The 6,000-nt window shown below is 37.3% G+C and overlaps 1 protein-coding gene across 6 annotated transcripts in view; it reads right to left on the minus strand.

Annotated features, from left to right (window-relative positions):
* The window catches only part of LOC143222992 (tRNA (32-2'-O)-methyltransferase regulator THADA-like), a 200,513-nt gene extending 196,257 nt beyond the window's left edge, over positions 1–4,256 (minus strand). For 2 of the 6 annotated variants that reach the window (XR_013012601.1, XM_076450322.1), the window contains exon 1: positions 3,970–4,255. The gene's annotated coding sequence lies outside the window, so the exon portion shown is untranslated. Of the gene's footprint in view, positions 1–3,969 lie in introns of all 6 variants that reach the window. The other 4 variants (XM_076450319.1, XM_076450317.1, XR_013012602.1 and 1 more) reach the window with 3 other exon arrangements.
* Positions 4,257–6,000: the final 1,744 nt, after the last annotated feature.

Below are 6,000 nucleotides of genomic sequence, written 5' to 3' on the forward strand. Positions count from 1 at the left end.
AGAACTAGTGTTGAAAAGAGAACAGTTGTGATCAGAGAGTGACCCCTCCTCTCAATAACAGCACTTCCCCAAAGGGGATGATGTCCATTAAAGTCCCCCAGGATAAGAAAGGGAGATGGCAACTGTTCAACGAGAGCATCAAGGTCTGATTCATTATATGTCTCTCCAGGTGACAGGTAGAGAGAAGAAACAGTGATGGTATGACCAAAGGAAATACGGATGGCTACAGCCTCCAAGGGTTTGTTGAGTGACAAAGTTAGGGTGGGCACGTGCTGATAAACCAACAGTGCCACCCCTCCATGTACTCATCCATCACACAACCTGTCATTTCTGAACAGAGAAAACTGCTGAAAGGTGACTGTATCGGCAGGTTTCAGGAATGATTCTTGTAAAGAAAGACATACAGGATGGTAGGAAGCAATCAGTGTTTTGATGTCATCCAGATTAGGACATAAACCTTGACAGTTCCATTGTATCAAGGTGGCCATTTTTAATGACAGATAGGCGAAGTGGCTGGAGAACCCTTCTGTTTATGACCACATATTTTTTCCTTACTGTCCTTATTCGGAGGTCTATCGGCCTCCATGGAGCCTGCCCTTCGTTGATTGGACAGGTCTTTGTTGTTGGAAGGGGATTCCAGTGACTGAGGATGCAAACGAATGATTGTTTTGCATCTTGGGGTGGGAGAAAAAGATGTATCTGAAGAAATGCCTGTATTTGAAACAAAAGGATGTGGATCTTGAGGTTTGTTGGAATGTACGGAAGGAACAGAGATGGGTGTAGAAGTTGATTCATCAACCTTTTTAACCATGGAGGTCAAAAGGCTTTTCATTTGTTTTGAAAATGATTCTCTTGGAAGCACAGAGAGATCTGTCTGCACTCCCACTGTAGTTGTGGAATGAAGTGCAGCAACATATGTCCGAGATGAAGTGGCAGACAGCAATTTCCAAGCCTCGGAATAACTTATGTTATGAGTCATTTTCAAATGCTGCACCTCTTTTTCCTCCAACTATTTAGGGCAAGAACAAAAGTAGAAAGGTTGAGAACCATCGCAGTTGACACAATGTGAGTCCGTGTCACACTCATAGACATTGTGGTACTTGCCACCACAATGAGCACATGTCAGGGAACCACGACATGATGTCTTTGAGTGGCCAAACCTCTGATATTGGAAACATCGGAGAGGGTTTGAAATGTACAGCCACACCCTGCAATTTAGATAACCTGCCTTGATGGTGGCAGGTGCACGTGGTGATGTAAATGTCAAAATGAGGAAATCTGTCTGCAGTGTAATTCCATCTTTGCGAGTGGAGATGTACCTCACTGCAGAAACGCCTTGAGTGGAGAGACCAGCGAGAATCTCTGACTCGGTGACGTTCTTCAAATCCCTCTCAACAATAACTCCTCATGATAAATTCAAGGTAGCATGAAGGGTAACCTCAATAAGTACGACCCCAATTGCCTTTGAATTCAAGAGGAGTTCACTGTGTTGGGATGTGGATGTTTCAACCAATATGTCTCCAGATTAAAGCTTCTTTACTGACTTTGGAGAGACAGCAAGTCCCTCTAGTCCCTTCTGAATAAAAAATGGGAACATTTGCCCTAAAGTTTTTTTCTGAAAGAGAATGTAATATAAGAAAATGAGGTACATGTGTTACAGATGTTGAAGATTGCTGCTCAGAGTCTTCAAGACGTGGTCATTTACCTATTGACTGTTTTTTCACTATTTTATTTAAATTTTTCATAGGAGGATCCATTGGAAAAAAAGAAAATTTTTTTCCCACCATGGAGCCCTATGAAGGGACGCACTACAATGTCATGCAAGGACATTGCAGCAATGCCAGGGTTTTGTGAGCTCTGTACCCAAACACCAGCATCAGACACAATGTCCACAACACCCGTTGAGAACTTCCAACACTGGTACTTGGTTGACTCGCCCAAGTGGACCAGCCAACTGACCCAAGGGGGGCCACCCAAAGGCTGCCCATCTACAGGAATTCAAGGCCAAAGTGGTGTGTTAGGGATGGACCCCTTAACCACCAAGATCCTCTCCTCCCCTTCACGGGTCACCACACACAGCAAACACGTGGGTGGATGTTTAGATCCCAGAGGAGGTAACCAGAAAGAACAGAACCTTCCCTCGGAAGCTCCCTAACTACATACAGGAATCCACACCGAGGGGATAAGAAGTGTGCTGGTTTAATTCCACACCAAAAATCAGCCATGTACAGCCTTAAAAAATACTGAGATGTTGTTTTACTCTCATATAAAAACAAATACAGCTATTACAACTTTAACAGTAGTACAGTAAATAATGGGTGCTTTACTATAAAGTTCTGTATTTCTGTACAAGATATGTGCAGTTCACACACTAGAGTTGTAAAAATAAGGCTCTTTAACTATATGACATTTCTGTTGTTGCACTTGTGAATGAAACAATTTTGTTTAAAAAAATAAATGAAAAGTTATAATGTTGTTATTTGTCTTATAACTACATTTGGTAAATTAATTTATTAATTTAATCCTGTACCAAATTTCACCTTTTGAAATGATAAAATAATTCATAAGTATCTAATTTACCTTTTATATCACAATGGTACTGCTGCATTTTATAAAAAAATTCAAATTAACTTTCATTGACAGAATTCTGAAAAGGATTTTCTTACAGGAAAAATTAACTGAAGCACTGGTATGTCAATCTCTTATCATAGTCAGTATACAATATTTTAATGCTCAGTAAGACAACCATTACTCAAATTTCACTTGCCCATCTCCAAAAGGAATTTCCCTGGGAAGCAGACAACACTGAAGGTCGTTCTCTAATAGGTGATACAAAATTCCTGGTAATTTAAAAATGCTGCATATAACACATACAAATTCTAAATTTTTAAAGGATGTGTACACACAAAAAAAATCAAAAAACTGTGTAGCTACAAGTTTGTCAAGAGTCTTCTGAACATGTAAAACAAGTGAGCCCTGAACTGGATAGACTATGGAATCTTTTTATTTTTGTTCAGGAAGTATACAAGGTAAAAATTATCTTCTGTCAAATTATTTTTAACTTTGTAAAATGTTTGTTATAAAAGAAGTGATAAATAAAACAGTACTAACTCAAAAGTGATTAAATAGCAAACTTAGCATTAGAGAAGGAAAGTAGCAGATCCTTTCATGAAGAGTGACTAAAATGTTTCTTCCTAAGAAATACTGGTCTTATTTTGTATCAGAATAAATAGGCAAGAACAAATTAACATCATCCCATCCCAACAGCTTTGTCACACTAAAAATTCTGCTGACTTTAACCATCACTATTCTAGTGGATAAATATGATTTTTCAAACACAAAAATACTGATTAAAACCTATTTGAGTTCAAGCATGACACAACCATAACTGGCTGTACTAACAATTTCAAATGAGTATGATTTTGTTAATGTTAGTTTGTACAATCAAAAACTGGACTTTAGTCGGCGCCAAAACTTTGAAACATCGTGCAATTTTGCCTCATTGATACTGACAGCATGATAAACTAATGTAAATGGCCAAAACTTGAACTAGCAAGTGGCTAGTTACTTTAATGTTCACTCGGACTAACAAATAAATTGAAGAGGGGGAGCAACAGCAGATTGAAAACTTGTTTAAGGTTACAAAATAATTAACAGTAGCCCAAGGCCTAATTCAAGAGAACAATTTGCGATTTTCTATAGAAACTGGTCAAATTAAAATTTCGATAACAAGATATGTCTTCCAACCGGATGACATCAAACATTCAGCGCAAGAATTGTCTTCAGATACCAATTTCCTGCGTTATAATTTTATTATTAATAATACTAAAAATTACAGTTTAACGAAGTCCTAACGTTAGACTAAACTGTAAAACTAAAATTGTATTGTAAACGGTATAAACTAATTATGTATGACAGAAATGACTGTATTCTTAACTCTTCCATAAGTTGTTAATGAATCTATCTTACTTGAAATATCGTTAAGGGCTGTATTTCCTGGTTTTTGTTGATATATATGTATATATATATATATATTGTTGTTGTTTTTCTTACATCCAGTTAATAATCTCGTATTTTATACTTTATCACTTTTGACACAAATTAGACCCGTCGATATGCTTCTTACACACAACATTTATCACACGTGCCACTCCATCGCAGATATACAAAAACCAAAAAACCGAAACTAAACGGCAGTTTAAAAACCACAACAGCACCGAACGTATTACTACATAACTTAAGATAATAAGTTGTAAAGAATCCCTAACGTAACATAAAGTTTAAGTTAAAATAAACATATACAAAATTTCATTATATTGCACAGAGATCAATAAACATCATGATATATATGGTGTATACGCATTTTACAAACTGGAGAAGAATTATTGCAACTGTTCTTCTTATAAGGCATTGACGATAGGGTTCATACATTTTTAATGACACATTCATTATCTAGTACCGTAAAGAGTTTTCAAGAAAAGAAGTGAACACCATAACAGGTGTACCAAATAGATTATTAAATAGTATTTCGACAGCTGCCATGTTTGTTGTGTCTGAGTCTGAAATGATCGAAATGAATTATCGGCAACAGGCATCGCAAATAGAGCGTGGTTGAAATATTATTATTTCACTTTTCTAATTCTCGAAAATCTCTAAGATACTAGATAATATATGTAGATTTTAAAATGTTTTGTTTGGTTTGGTTTGTTTTGAATTTCGCGCAAAGCTACACGAAGGCTACCTGCGCTTGCTGTCCATAATTTAGCAGTGTAAGACTAGAGGGAAAGCAGCTAGTCATCACCGCCCACTGCCAACTCTTACGCTACTCTTTTACCAACGAATAGTGGGATTGACCGTCACATTATAATGCCTCCACGGCTGAAAGGGCGAGCATATTTGGTGTGACGGGAATTCGACATTGCGACTCTTGGATTACGAGTCGAGTGCTTTGAACACCTGGCCATGCAAGGCCAAGACTAGAGGGAAGGCAGCTAGCCATCACCACCTCCTGACGAATATTGGGCTACTCTTTTATCAATGAATAGTGGGATTGAGCGTCACATTATAACGCCCACACGGCTGAAAGGCTGAGCATGTTTGGTGTGACAAGAATTCGAACCCGTGACTCTCAGATTACGAGTCGAGTGCCTTAACCAACAGCCCAGGGGTTACCGGAAAACAATGCCATCATTTTCCCTGTACAGTAAAAGATCTTTTTTGAAAATAAATATTTTTTCAATCAGTTACATAATCCCCATTATTATTAATGACAATGTACTGTCTTTCAACAAAGATTTCAATTTCACGTTGATAAAAGGAAGCTTCCTTTGAGACAAAAACTTCTGTGAGAACAGTTTTGATGCTATCATTAGTTCTAAAGGTTTTATTGCTGAGAAAGTGTTGCATTGATCTAAATAAATGACAACCTAAGAGAGAAATGTCAGGAAGATATGGAGGATGAGGCAGGACTTCCAAATCTCTGGTATTTTCGTGAGTCATTCTTGCATAATGTAGTCTTGTATTGTCATGCTGCAGAATTACTTCTCTTTTGTTGATCAGTGCTGAATGTTTTTCAGTGATAACCCAGTTAAATTGATCCAATAAAGATTTGCAATTACAGTCTGATTCGACTTTAATAATCCAAAGTGAACAATGCTGACTCTGTTCCACTCAACGAAATTGGGTTCAGTCATTTATTCTTGCGCTTGACATAGAGAATCTATTTCTTACCTCCTGTAATAATCCGATGAAAAAATGGTTTGTTGTCATGTCTGGTTATCAATGAATTACAAATTGTAATATGTTGGACTCTGTTGTCATCTTACAATTTATGTCGAACCAAAATTCCTTGTCTATTGATTTTCCCGATCTGTTTAAAATGTTCTTTAATGCCAGATCAAAAAAGTATTAAGTTTTCCGACAACAGTTGGATGGTTTGACCGGAGGCCATTATTTAACTCTACTAATCTCCCTGAACGATAGCAATCAGAGAGATCGTAA

This window comes from Tachypleus tridentatus, chromosome 8 (genome assembly GCF_004210375.1).
Source record: "Tachypleus tridentatus isolate NWPU-2018 chromosome 8, ASM421037v1, whole genome shotgun sequence".
Lineage (NCBI taxonomy): Eukaryota > Metazoa > Arthropoda > Merostomata > Xiphosura > Limulidae > Tachypleus > Tachypleus tridentatus.